Below are 14,967 nucleotides of genomic sequence, written 5' to 3'. Positions count from 1 at the left end.
ATCGATAAACCATTGGCCACACTAATCCAAAAGAAAAGAGAGAAAGCCCAAATTAATAAAATTATGAATGAAAAGGGAGAGATCACAACTAACACCAAGGAAATAGAAACAATCATCAGAAATTATTACCAACAGTTATATGCCAATAAGCTAAGCAACCTAGATGAAATGGATGCATTCCTGGAAAGCTACAAACTCCCAAAATTGAACCAGGAAGAAATTGACAACCTGAATAGACCACTATCTAGTAATGAGATTGAAGCAGTGATCAAAAACCTCCCAAAAAACAAGAGCCCAGGACCTGACGGATTCCCTGGGGAATTCTACCAAACTTTCAAAGAAGAAATAACACCAATTCTCCTGAAGCTGTTCCAAAAAATTGAAGCAGAAGGAAAACTTCCAGACTCTTTTTATGAAGCCAGCATTACCCTGATCCCCAAACCAGGCAAAGACCCTACCAAAAAGGAGAATTTCAGACCAATATCACTGATGAATATGGATGCAAAGATTCTCAACAAGATCCTAGCAAACAGGATCCAGCAGCACATTAAAAAGATTATCCACCATGACCAGGTGGGATTCATCCCTGGGTTGCAAGGTTGGTTCAACATTCGCAAATCAATCAGTGTGATAGAACACATCAATAAGAGAAGAGAGAAGAACCACATGGTCCTCTCAATTGATGCAGAAAAAGCATGACAAAATCCAGCATCCGTTCCTGATGAAAACGCTTCAAAGTATAGGGATAGAGGGAACATTCCTGAACTTCATAAAATCTATCTATGAAAGACCCACAGCAAATATCATCCTCAATGGGAAAAAGCTTGTAGCCTTCCCGTTGAGATCAGGAACACAAGGATGCCCACTCTCACCACTCTTGTTCAACATAGTATTAGAAGTTCTAGCAACGGCAATCAGACAACAAAGAGAAATAAAAGGTATCCCAATTGGCAAGGAAGAAGTCAAACTCTCTCTCTTCGCAGATGACATGATTCTTTATATGGAAAACCCCAAAGACTCCACCCCCAAACTACTAGAACTCATACAGCAATTCAGTAACGTGGCAGGATACAAAGTCAATGTACAGAAATCAGTGGCTTTCTTATACACTAACAATGAAAATACAGAAAGGGAAATTAGAGAATCCATTCCATTTACTATAGCACCAAGAACCATAAGATACCTGGGCATAAACCTAACCAAAGAAGTAAAGGACCTGTACTCGAGGAACTACAGAACACTCATGAAAGAAATTGAAGAAGACACAAAAAGATGGAAGACTGTTCCATGCTCTTGGATTGGAAGAATAAACATTGTTAAAATGTCTATACTGCCTAGAGCAATCTATACTTTTAATGCCATTCCGATCAAAATTCCACTGGTATTTTTCAAAGAGCTGGAGCAAGTAATCCTAAAATTTGTATGGAGCCAGAAGAGACCCCGAATTGCTAAGGAAATGTTGAAAAACAAAAACAAAACTGGCGGCATCACGTTACCCGATTTCAAGCTTTACTACAAAGCTGTGATCACCAAGACAGCGTGGTACTGGCATAAAAACAGACACATAGACCAGTGGAATAGAGTGGAGAGCCCAGATATGGACCCTCAACTCTATGGTGAAATAATCTTCGACAAAACAGGAAAACATATTCAATGGAAAAAAGACAGTCTCTTCAATAAATGGTGCTGGGAAAACTGGACAGCGATATGTAGAAGAATGAAACTCGACCATTCTCTTACACCGTTCACAAAGATAAACTCGAAATGGATAAAAGACCTCAATGTGAGACAGGAATCTATCAGAATCCTAGAGGAGAACATAGGCAGTAACCTCTTCGATATCAGCCACAGCAACTTCTTTCAAGATATGTCTCCAAAGGCCAAGGAAACAAAAGCAAAAATGAACTTTTGGGACTTCATCAAGATCAAAAGCTTCTGCACAGCAAAGGAAACAGTCAACAAAACAAAGAGGCAACCCACGGAATGGGAGAAGATATTTGTAAATGACAGTACAGACAAAAGGTTGATATCCAGGATCTACAAAGAACTTCTCAAACTCAACACACACAAAACAGATAATCATATCAAAAAATGGGCAGAAGATATGAACAGACACTTCTCCAATGAAGACATACAAATGGCTATCAGACACATGAAAAAATGTTCATCATCACTAGCCATCAGGGAGATTCAAATTAAAACAACATTGAGATACCACCTAACACCAGTTAGAATGGCCAAAATTAGCAAGACAGGAAACAACGTGTGCTGGAGAGGATGTGGAGAAAGGGGAACCCTCTTACACTGTTGGTGGGAATCCAAGTTAGTGCAGCCACTTTGGAGAACAGTGTGGAGATTCCTCAAGAAATTAAAAATAGAGCTTCCCTATGACCCTGCAATTGCACTGCTGGGTATTTACCCCAAAGATACAGATGTAGTGAAAAGAAGGGCCATTTGTACCCCAATGTTTATTGCAGCAATGGCTACGGTCGCCAAACTGTGGAAAGAACCAAGATGCCCTTCAACGGATGAATGGATAAGGAAGATGTGGTCCATATACACAATGGAGTATTATGCCTCCATCAGAAAGGACGAATACCCAACTTTTGTAGCAACATGGACGGGACTGGAAGAAATTATGCTGAGCGAAATAAGTCAAGCAGAGAGAGTCAATTATCATATGGTCTCACTTATTTGTGGAGCATAACAAATAACATGGAGGACATGGGGAGATGGAGAGGAGAGGGAGTTGAGGGAAACTGGAAGGGGAGATGAACCATAAGAGACTATGGACTCTGAAAAACAACCAGAGGGTTATGAAGGGGCGGCAGGAGGGGGCGGGGGTGGGAGGTTGAGGAACCAGGTGGTGGGTAATAGGGAGGGCACGTACTGCATGGAGCACTGGGTGTGATGCCAAAACAATGAACACTGTTATGCTGTAAATAAGCAAATAAAAAAAAATAAATAAAAAAAATAAAAATAAAAAATAAAAAAAATAAAAAAAAAATAAAAAAAAGAATATGCAATAAGACATCCGTTCCTGATTAAAACAATTCAAAGTATAGGGATAGAGGGAACATTCCTGAACTTCATAAAATCTATGAAACACCCACTGCGAATATCATCCTCAATGGGGAAAAGCTGACAGCCTTCCCTTTGAGATCAGGAACACAACAAGGATGCCTACTCTCACCACTCTTGTTCAACATGGTACCAGAAGTCCTAGCAACAGCAATCATACAACAAAGAGAAATAAAAGGTATTCAAATCGGCAATGAAGACATCAAACTCTCTCTCTTCACAGGTGACACGATACTTTATATGGAAAACCCAAAAGACTCTACCCCCAAACTACTAGAACTCATTCAGCAATTCAGTAATGTGGCAGGATCCAAAATCAATGTACAGAAATCAGTGTTTTCTTATACACTAACAATGAAAACACAGAAAGGGAAATTAGAGAATCGATTCCATTTACTATAGCACCAAGAACCATAAGATACCTGGGAATACACCTAACCAAAGAGGTAAAGGATCTGTACTTGAACTACAGAACACTCATGAAAGAAATCGAAGAAGACACAAAAAGATGAAAAAACATTCCATGCTCATGGATCAGAAGAATAATCATTGTTAAAATGTCTACACTGCCTAGAGCAATCTATACTTTCAATACCATTCCGATCAATATTCCACTGGCATTTTTCAAAGAGCTGGAACAAACAATCCTAAAATTTGTATGGAACCAGAAGAAACCCCAAATTGCTAAGGAAATGTTGAAACAAAACAAAACATAACATAACAAAACTGGGGGCATCACATGGCCTCATTTTAAGCTTTACGACAAAGCTGTGATCGCCAAGACAGCGTGGTACTGGCATAAAAACAGACACATAGACCAGTGGAACAGAGTAGAGAGCCCAGACACGGATCCTTGACTTTATGGTCAAATAATCTTTGACAAAGCAGGAAAAAATATACATTGGAAAAAAGACCTTCTCTTCAATAAATAGTGCTGGGGAAATTTGGACAGCTATATGTAGAAGAATGAAACTCAACCATTCTCTTACACCATACACAAAGATAAACTCGAAATGGATAAAAGACCTCAAGGTGAGGCAGGAGTCTATCAGAATCCTAGAGAACAAAGGCAGTAACCTCTTCGGCATCGGCCACAGCAACTCCTTTCAAGATATGTCTCCAAAGGCAAAGGAAACAAAGTAAAAATGAACTTTTAGGACCTCATCAAGAGCAAAAGCTTCTTTCTGCACGGCAAAGGAAAACAGTCAACAAAACAAAGGGTAACCCATGGAATGGGAGAAGATATTCTCAAATGTCAGTACAGACAAAGGGCTGATATCCAAGATCAATAAAGAACTCCTCGAACTCAACACACACAAAACAGATAATCACATAAAAAATGCGCAGAAGACATGAACAGACACTTCTCCAATGAAGACATACAAAGGGCTAACAGACACATGAAAAAAGGTTCATCACCATTAGCCATCAGGGAGAGTCCCATCAAAACCACACTGAGATACCACCTTACAGTAGTTAGAATGGCCAAAATCAACGAGACAGCAAACAGCATGTGTTGAAGACGATGTGCAGAAAGGAGAAGAGTTAATACCTATTTTAATACTGTTACACTGTTGGTAGGAATGCAAGTTGGGGCAGCCACTTTGGAAAACAGTGTAGGGATTCCTTAAGAAATTAAAAATAGGGGCACCTGGGTAACTCAGTGGGTTAAAGCCTCTGCCTTTGGCTAAGGTCATGATCCCAGGGTCCTGGGATCGAGCCCCCGCATCAGGCTCTCTGCTCAGCGGGAAGCCTGCTTCCTCCTCTCTCTCTGCCTGCTTCTCTGCCTACTTGTGATCTGTCTGTCAGATGAATAAATAAAATCTTAAAAAAAAAAAAGAAATTAAAAATACAGCTTCCCTATGACCCTGCAATTGTACTACTGGGTATTTACCCCAAAGATACAGATGTAGTGAAAAGAAGGGCCATCTGTACCCCAATATCCATAGCAGCAATGGCCACGGTCGCCAAACTGTGGAAAGAACCAAGATGCCCTTCAATGGACGAATGGATAAGGAAGATGTGGTCCATATATACTATGGAGTATTATGCCTCCATCAGAAAGGACGAATACCCAACTTTTGTATCAACATGTACGGGACTGGAGGAGATTATGCTGAATGAAATAAGTCAAGCAGAGAGAGTCAATTATCATATGGTTTTACTTACTTGTGGAGCATAAGGAATAATATGGACAACATTGGGAGATGGAGAGGAGAAGGGAGTTGGGGGAAATCGGAGGGGGAGATGAACCATGAAAGACTGTAGACTCTGAGAAACAAACTGAGGGTTTTGGAGGGGAGGGGGATGGGGGTGAGCCTGGTGGTGGGTATTAAGGAGGGCACGTATTGCATGGAGCGCTGGGTGTGGTGCATAAACAATGAATTCTGGAACACTGAAAAGAAATTTAAAAAAATATACATGCAATAAGAAAAAGACATTATCTTCAATAAATGGTGTCTGGAAAACTGGACATGCAAAAGAATGAAACTAGACAACTTTCTGACACCATACACACGAATAAACTCTAAATGGATTAAGTACCTAGATGTGAGACCTGAGACTATAAAAATCTTTGAAGAGCACACAGGCAGTAATTTCTCTGACATAGGCCATAACAATGTCTTTCTAAATATGCTTCCTGAGGCAAGGGAAACAAAAGCAAAGGGGCGCCTGGGTGGCTCAGTGGGTTGGGCCGCTGCCTTCGGCTCAGGTCATGATCTCAGGTCCTGGGATCGAGTCCCGCATCAGGCTCTCTGCTCAGCAGGGAGCCTGCTTCCCTTTCTCTCTCTCTGCCTGCCTCTCTATCTACCTGTGATCTCTCTCTGTCAAATAAATAAATAAAATCTTCAAAAAAAACAAAAAAAAACAAAAAAAAAGCAAAAATAAACTATTGAGACTACATCAAAATAAAAAGCTTCTGCACAGCAAAAGAACCAACCAACAAAACTAAAAGATAACCTAATGAATGCGAGAAGATATTTGCAAATGACATATCTGATAAAGGGTTAGCATCCAAAACATAATACAGAACTTACACAACTCAACACCAAAACCCCACAAATAATCCAATTTAAAAATAGGCAGAAGACATGAACAGACATTTTTCCAAAGACGACATCCAGATGGCCAACAGACACATGAAGAGATGCTCAACATCACTCACATCAAGGAAATGCAAATCAAAACCACAATGAGATATGGCTAAATCAAAAACACAAGAAACAACAAGTGCTGGCAAGGATGTGGAGAAAAAGGAACCCTCGTGGTGGAAATGCAAACTGGTAGAGCCACTGTGAGAGACAGTACAGAAGTTTCTCAAAAAATAAAAAATAGAACTATTCTATGATCCAGTATTCGCACTACTGGATGTTTAGCCAAAGAATACAAAAACAATTTGAAAGGATATATGCACCCCTACGTTCACTGCAGCGTTATTTACAATAGCCAAATTTTGGAAGCAACCCAAGTATCCATCAATAGATGAACAGATAAAGAAGATGTGGTGTATATATACACAATGGAATATTAGTCAGCCATAAAGAATAAAATCCTGCCATCTACAACAACACAATGGATCTAGAGAGTATAATGCTAAGTGAAATAAGTTGAAGAAAAATACCATATGATTTCACTCATATGTGGAATTTAAGAAACAAACAAAGGAAAAAATAAGAGACAAACCAAAAAAGACTTTTAACTACAGAGAACAAACAGATGGTTACCAGAGGGGAAGGGCTGGAATGTGGGTGAAAGAAGTGAAGGGAATTAAGAGTACACTTCATGAGCACTGAGTACTACAGGGAATTGTACTGTATACCTGAAATTAATATACCACTGTACATTAACTATACTGGAATTAAAATTAATTTTTTAAATAAATAAATAAACAAGCAAGACCTATCCATATACTGCCTACAGGAAACTCACTTCAGATCTAAAGACACACACCAATTCAAAGTGAAAGGATGGAAAAATATATTCCACACAAACAGGAAAGAAAAGAAACGTAGCATAGCAATACTTATTTTAGACAAAACAGATTTTAAAACAAAGACTGAAACGAGACAAGGGCATTATGTAATGATAAACCAACCCAACAAGAAGATGTAACAATTGTAAATACTTATTCACCCAACATAGGTGCTCCTAAATACATAAAGCAAATATTAACAAACACAAATGAATACATTAACAGCAATACAGTAACAGTGGGGGAACTTTAACACCCACTTATATCCCTGGAGAGACCACCCAACCAGAAAATTAATAAGAAAACACTGGCCTTAGAAGATACATTAGACCAGGTGGACTGAATAGATACGTACAAAACATCCAATCCCAACACAGCAGATACTAATTCTTTTCAAGTACACATGGAAATTCTCTAGGAAAGACCACACATTAGGCCACAAAATAAGTCTCAATGAATTTAAGAAGACTGAAATCTTATCAAGCAACTTTTCCAAACACAATGGAATGAAACCAGAAATCACTTACAGGAAGAAGGAAAAAAAAAAAAAAAACAAACCTCCACAAACATGTTAAGACAAAGAACATGACTAAATAACCAATGGACCATGAAAAAAATCAGAGAAAATTTAAAAATACCTTTAGACAAATGAAAACACAACATTCTAAAACATACGGAATGTAGCAAAAGCAGTTCTAAAAGGAAAGTCCACAGCCCACCTCAAGAAAAAGAAAATAAAAAAAAAATAAACAATCCAACCTTACACCTCAGGAGAATAGAAAAAAAAAAAGCACAAAATTAGTAAAAGGGAGGAAATAATAAATATCAGAGCAGAAATAAATGGAGATAAAAAATGGTAAAGTTCAATGAAATGAGTTCTTTGAAAGAAACAATATTAATAAACTTTTAACTAGACTCATCAAGAAAAAGACAGGGTCCAATAAGTAGAATCAGAAATGAAAGGAGAAGTTACAGCTGATACCATAGAAATACATGGGTCATAAGAGACTACTACAAATGATTATATGCCAACAAACTGGACAACCTAGAAGAAATAGATAAATTCTTAGGAACATACAATCTTTCAAGATTCAATCAGGAAGGGTGCCTGGGTGGCTCAATGGGTTAAGCCGCTGCCTTCGGCTCAGGTCATGATCTCAGGGTCCTGGGATCGAGTCCTGCATCGGGCTCCCTGCTCAGCAGGGAGCCTGCTTCCCTCTCTCTCTCTCTGCCTGACTCTCTGCCTACTTGTGACCTCTGTCTGTCAAATAAATAAATCAAAATCTTAAAAAAAAAAAAAAATTCAGGGGCGCCTGGGTGGCTCAGTGGATTAAGCCGCTGCCTTCGGCTCAGGTCATGATCTCAGGGTCCTGGGATCAAGCCCCGCATCGGGCTCTCTGCTCCGCGGGGAGCCTGCTTCCTCCTCTCTCTCTGCCTGCCTCTCTGCCTGCTTGTGATCTCTCTCTCTGTCAAATAAATAAAAAAAATAAAATCTTTAAAAAAAAAAAAATTCAATCAGCAAGAAACTAAAAATCTGAAGAAACCAATCACTTGTGATGAAATTGAATCAGTAATCAAAAAACTAATAAATTGAGAGGCAATGTGGGGGCTTTGGGAGGTAGGAAAGGAATAAATGAAACAAGAGGGATTGGGAGGGAGACAAACCATATGAGACTTTTAATCTCACAAAACAAACTGAGGGTTGGGGGGTGGGAGGTTGGGTTATGGACACTGGAGAAAGTATGAGCTATGGTGAGAACTGCGAAGCGTAAACCTGGCAATTCACAGACCTGTACCCCTGGGGCTAAAAAAAAAAAAAAAAAAAAGACTCCTAATAAACGTCCAGGACTTAGAAACTTTCACAGGTGAATTCTACAAAACATTTCAAGAACTGCTAATGCCTATTTTTCTCAAACTCCTCCAAAAAACTGTAGACGAAAGAATGCTTCTACTCCAAACTCATTCTACAAGGCCAACATTACCCTGATACCAAAACCATACAAAGACACTACCAAAAAATTACAGGCCAATATCCCTGATGACCAGAGCTGTAAAAATCCTCAACAAAATATTAATAAACTGAATTCAGCAATACATTAAAAAGATCATACATGTGCTCAGGTGGGATTTATTCTAGGGATGCAAGGTTCTTTCAATACCCGCAAATCATTTAACATGCTGTACCACATTAACAAAACAGGATGAAAATCATATGAACATCTCGACAGATGCAAAAAAAGCATTTGCTTAAATTCAATATCCACTTTTTTTAAAGATTTTATTTATTTGACAGACAGAGATCACAAGTAGGCACAGAGGCAGGCAGAGAGAGAGGGGGAAGCAGGCTCCCTGCTGAGCAGAGAGCCTGATGCCGGGCTCGATCCCAGAACCCTGAGATCATGACCTGAACCGAAGGCAGAGGCTTAACCCACTCAGCCACCCAGGCGCCCCTCAATATCCACTTTTGAGAAAAACTCTCAACAAAGTGAGTACAGAGGAAACACACCTCAACATAATAGAGGTCACGTACATGACAAACCCACAGCTAACCACCTACTCAATGGAGAAAAGCTGAAAGCTTCTCCTCTCAAATCAGGAACAAATCTGCCCACTTGCACCATTTGTATTCAACACAGTACTAGTCCTAGTCCTAGTCACAGCCATTAAGCAAGAAAAATAAAAGGCATCCAAATTGGACAGGAAGAAGTAAAACTGTTGCTATTTGCAGATGACATACTATGTATAAAAAACCCTAAAGTCTCCACCAAAAAACTATTAGAATAAATGAATTCAGTAAAGTTGTAGGATATAAAACCAATATACAGAAATGAGTGCATTTCTATATGCTAACAGTGAACTCAGATATTAACAATCCCATTTACCATTACATCAAGAAGAATAACGTACTTAGAGATACATTTAATCAAGGCGGTGAAAGACCTAGAATCTCAAAACTATAAGACACTGATGAAAGAAACTGAAGAGGACACAAATAAATAGAAAGATATACCATGTTCACCGACTGCAAGAATTAATAATGTCAAAATGTCCAAACTACTCTAAGCAATCAAAAGATCTGAGGCAGGGGACCTGGGTGGCTCGGTGGTTTAAAGCCTCTGCCTTGGGCTCAGGTCATGATCCCAGGGTCCTAGGATCGAGCCCTGCATTGGGCTCTCTGCTCAGCAGGGAGCCTGCTTCCCCCTCTCTCTGCAGGCCTCTCTGCCTATTTGTGATCTCTGTCTGTCAAATAAATACATAAAATCTTAAAAAAAAAAAAAAGATCTAATGCAATCCCCATCAAAATACCAATGGCATTTTTCACAGAACTAGAAAATATAGTCCTAAAATCTGTATGGAACGACAAACAGAAACAAAAAAATAGCCAAAGCAATCCTGACAAGAACAACAAAGCTGGAGGTATCATGCTGAGATTTCGAAGTACACTACAAGGCAGAGTAATAAAAAACAAACAGATGAACAGAACACAATACAGAGTGCAGAAATAAGCCCATGGTTACATGGTCAATTAATTTAGGACGAAGGAGGCAAAAATGGGGAAAAGACAGTCTCTTTAATAACTGATGTTGAAAACGTGGACAGCTACATGCAAAAGAGAAACTGGGCCACTTTCTTGTAACAAATACAAAGATAAACTTAAAACAAATTAAAAACTTATAAAATATAGGACCTGAAACCGTAAAACTCATACAACATCGGCAGTAAGCTCTTTGACATCAGTGTCAACAGCATGTTTTTGGCTCTGTCTCTTCAGGCAAGGACAAAACAGTAACAAATGGACCAACAACAAAATAAAAAGCTTTTGCACAGTAAAAGAAACCATCAACAAAACAAAAGGGAAACCTACTGAACGGGGGAAGACATTTGCAAATTATACCCCAATCAGGGTTAACAACCAAAATACATAAAACATCCAAAATACATAAACTAATACAACTCAGTATCAAGCAAACAGTATGATTAAAAAATGAGCAGAACCCCTTTTTCCAAAGAAGACCTACAGATAAGCACCAGGTACAAGAAAAGATGCTCAACATCACTAATCACCGGGGAAATGCAAACCAAACCCACAATGAGATATCACCTCACACCTGTCAGAATGGCTAAAATCAAAAAGACAAGAAATTACAAGTGTTGACAAGGATGTGGAGAAAAGGGAACCCTGGTGGGAATGTAAACTGATACAGCCACTGTGGGAAACAGTATGGAAATTTCTCAAAAAATTAAAACTAGAACTATCATATGGTCCAGCAATTCTACTTCTTGATATTTACCCAAGAAAATGAAAAACACTAATTAGGAAAGGCATATATAATCCTATGTTCATAGCAGCATTTACAATAGCTAAGATATGGAAGCAACCTGGTGCCCATCACAGTTGAACTGGTAAAGATGTGCTTTATATGTATAATGGAATATGACTCAGACATAAGAAATAATGAAATCTTGACATTTGTAACACACATGGATGGATCTAGACTTTTAGGCTAAGTGAAGTAAGTAACAAAACAGAAAAGAGACTCATGTTGCCAGGAGGAACAGGGGTAGGAGGGATGGAGGAAACAGGTAAAGGAAATGAAGAGACAGAATCTTTCAGTTATAAAGTAAATAATAAAAGGGATATAATGGGGAATATAGTCACTAATATTGTAACAATCTTGTAGGGTGACGTCACCAACTAGACCCCCAAGCATGACCTTTACCACCCACCTCCTTCTACCCACCAACCTTGGTATCCTGCATTTTTTCCTTAAGCTCTTCTTTACAGCTTATGTCTTAATTCAGGCATAACATCCCATGATAGAAACATCTCAATCAATAATGACCAAAGGGGCGCCTGGGTGGCTCAGCTGGTTAAGCAACGGCCTTGGACTCAAGTCATGATCCTGGCGTCCTGGGATTGAGTCCCGCATCGGGCTCCCTGCTCTGCAGGGAGTCTGCTTCTCCCACTGACCATTCTCCTCTTATTCTCGCTCTCAAATAAATAAATAAAAATTAAAAAATAATGACCAGAGGAAGAATTCTGGTGGCCCTAAACCCCTGACTCAGGCTTGTACAGATGGACCAAGGAGTGACCTCCAGAATAACCAACAATTACCTTGACCTCATTATAATACTAATGTAATACCCAGGAGAAACACAAACTTCACTTACATAACAACCCATTCGCCTCGGGAGTCCCAGCTTTGAAAGTTATTCCCCAGGATCTCCTTTTTCGCTGCAAATGAAGCTTCCTTTGTGGGACAACTCACCCTGGCATAGTTTCTATCTCTGACTCATCAAGAAACAAACTCCTGTTGGTTCCGTTATAGTAACAGACGTTTACTACATATACATATAGTCAATAATACTGTAACAACTTTGTGGTGATAGATGTTCATTAGATTTATTGTGATCATTTCATAAATAACGTATATAAACTTTATAAATACAGACTCAATGTTACACCTGAAACTAACACAATATATGTCAATTATTCTTCAATTAAAAAAAGACCAAGTTTATCGGATCGTGCAGGCAAGTTAGTAACAGCAGGAGGAAAGACGACATTAATTCTGATAAGCAAAATTGGCACTAGTTGTCCCTTATTTTTGCCACCCAAATCCTAAAGTTGCTCAAACAAAAATAGAACCAAATAATAAATTTAGAATACATGCATAGAAAATCTCTAATTTGTAATTTATTACTAAAAATAAAATAATAGCAAAGAGTCCTGTACAATTACTAAAGATACTCATTTAACTCTTCTCACCTGTAAAGTGAGGATAAGAATAGCATTCACCTTACAGGTTTGTTCCAATTAAATGAATTAATAAAACAGTGGAATTGTAAGTGCTTTATAAATGCTTGCTCTTATTTTAATAGGAGCCATTGCTCTTCCTCCTCCACATTAAACAAGTCAAAAAGAAAAAAAAAAAAAAAATCCAGGGGCGCCTGGGTGACTCAGTCAGTTAAGCTCTGACTCTGGCTGGGGTCCTGAACTGGGCTCCCGGCTCCCCGGAGAGTCTGCTTGTCCCCCTCCCTCTGTCCCTTCCCCGGGCTCATGCTCCCGCTCTCTCTCTCAAATACATGAATAAATAAAATCTGAAAAAAGAAAAAAAAAAAACCCAATGCTATCCCTTCCATAGCAATGATACAGTTTCCCTTGTGGCTTAAAACAACAACTACTACCGGCGGGGAGGGGCGGAGGCTGCTGAGCATCAGCCGCAGCTTTAAAGATAAAAGTACTCATCTGATACAAGTTCACACTAACTAGCTCCAGGAAAGCCTTGAAGTCGTCAAGCAGAACTAGAAGAGAAACGAAACTGAAGCTTTCTACATTTACTTCCGCCGATTCTGTCTCTACACCGCACCACAAATATGCAGTAACCGCATCTACGAGTTTCTATGAACAAAATACTGCCTCCCTCTTGGTTTACCACCTAAATGTAACCCCAGCCTGCCATCAATTTAGACATTAGTCAAAACCTCAAAACCTTTCCGCTCCGTCAAATTCAGGAAGGGTGAATCCGAGCAAACAGAAAGGAGAGAGATGGCACGGCCACACTGATCATTTACATCAAGACCAGAGAGGAACCCGGTTTCAACCACAGGCTTGCGTGAAACCAGTCATTCCCAAAGGGACGGGTCCCGTATTTATTCGCTTCACAAAAAGCCACCATCACGTTTCACCGACAGTCAAAGCTACTACGCTTCCCAACTTTTTTTTTTTAAGATTTTATTTATTTGGCAGAGAGAGAGATCACAAATAGGCAGAGAGACAGGCAGAAAGAGGGGGAAGCAGGCTCCCTGCTGAGCAGAGAGCCTGATGGCGGGGCTCAATCCCAGGACTCTGGGATCACGACCTGAGCTGAAGGCAGAGGCTTTAACCCACCGAGCCACCCAGGCGCCCGCTTCCCAACTTTTAAACACTGCAGTCAAATGACTCGGCATCTTGAACGAACGTGTCTGCGGAGAGTCCGGAGAGCAGAGGAGGTCAGTCCCCAGGTGTCCAGACCCCGTCCTCCCCCGGGGGCAGGCGGCGCTCGGCTGGGGCTGGGAGCCAGCAAGTGCGCAGTGGAGGGGAGGGTCGGCGGCGGGGCAGCTGGCAGCCGCCGTCGGGAGAGCCGGGCGGGAAAGGCCGCAGGTCCCGCGGCGAGTCCCTCCCTGGAGCTTCCCGGGAGCCTCCCGCCACCCCGCCCCACGCGGCCGCGGAGAGAACCTGTGGAACGGGTACCCCCCAGACGTCCCAGCCACCAAACTCCGACTCGCAGACGGCAACGGCCCCTTCTCGGCCGCCGCCCCGCCCCGCGAACCGCAGTCGGTTGACTCACCCCGGGACCGGCGCCGCAGGCATCCGGCGCGCCGCGGGCTGTTCCTCTGCCGCAGCACGTCCCGGGGACCCCGGGAGGCGTGGGCGACTACGGCAAGCCAGAGGAGTCAGTCCGCCTCCGTTTCGCGGTTCGCAGGCCCCGGGGGGCGTGTCGGGCGCGGTCAGGGCGCTGCGCGCGTGTGGCCGCTGATCGCCCCCAGGCGGACCTTCCGCCCTCGGCCTGCTAGGGGACGGACGGGGAGGGAGGACAGCAGGGTGTGTTTTAAGAATTCCTGGGCGCGCCCGCTGACTCTGCGGGGTTTGCCTGCCCGGTGGTCGGGGTGGGAGGGCGAGGAAATGGGCGGGAGAGGAGAAAACTGGAGCGCCCTGGGCCCCGCCCGCCCGCGTGTCCCGGCCTCTGCCTCAGGTCAGAGTGCAGATGGTGCCGTGAAAGATAACCCGACCTGGAGGCGCCCCTTTTTGCCCGTACACAACCTGGGTACCCGTGACAGGGGCGGGGAGCGGGTTCCGTACGGTTGCACCGCGCCCAGCCCGCGCGCCGCGTCGGGCGATTTTAACTTGGACTTGCCGCAGCTGTGGACGA

The 14,967-nt window shown here is 41.6% G+C and overlaps 1 protein-coding gene across 6 annotated transcripts in view; it reads right to left on the bottom strand.

Annotated features, from left to right (window-relative positions):
* The window catches only part of LGALS8 (galectin 8), a 50,234-nt gene extending 35,647 nt beyond the window's left edge, over nucleotides 1–14,587 (bottom strand). For 2 of the 6 annotated variants that reach the window (XM_046027280.1, XM_046027281.1), the window contains exon 1: nucleotides 14,386–14,581. The gene's annotated coding sequence lies outside the window, so the exon portion shown is untranslated. The other 4 variants (XM_046027282.1, XM_046027274.1, XM_046027278.1 and 1 more) reach the window with 4 other exon arrangements.
* Between the last annotated feature and the right edge of the window lie 380 nt (nucleotides 14,588–14,967).

Source organism: Meles meles, chromosome 13 (genome assembly GCF_922984935.1).
Source record: "Meles meles chromosome 13, mMelMel3.1 paternal haplotype, whole genome shotgun sequence".
Classification (NCBI taxonomy): domain Eukaryota; kingdom Metazoa; phylum Chordata; class Mammalia; order Carnivora; family Mustelidae; genus Meles; species Meles meles.
The sequence above is the reverse complement of the archived record's forward strand: the minus strand, read 5'-3'. Positions and strand labels throughout refer to the sequence as shown.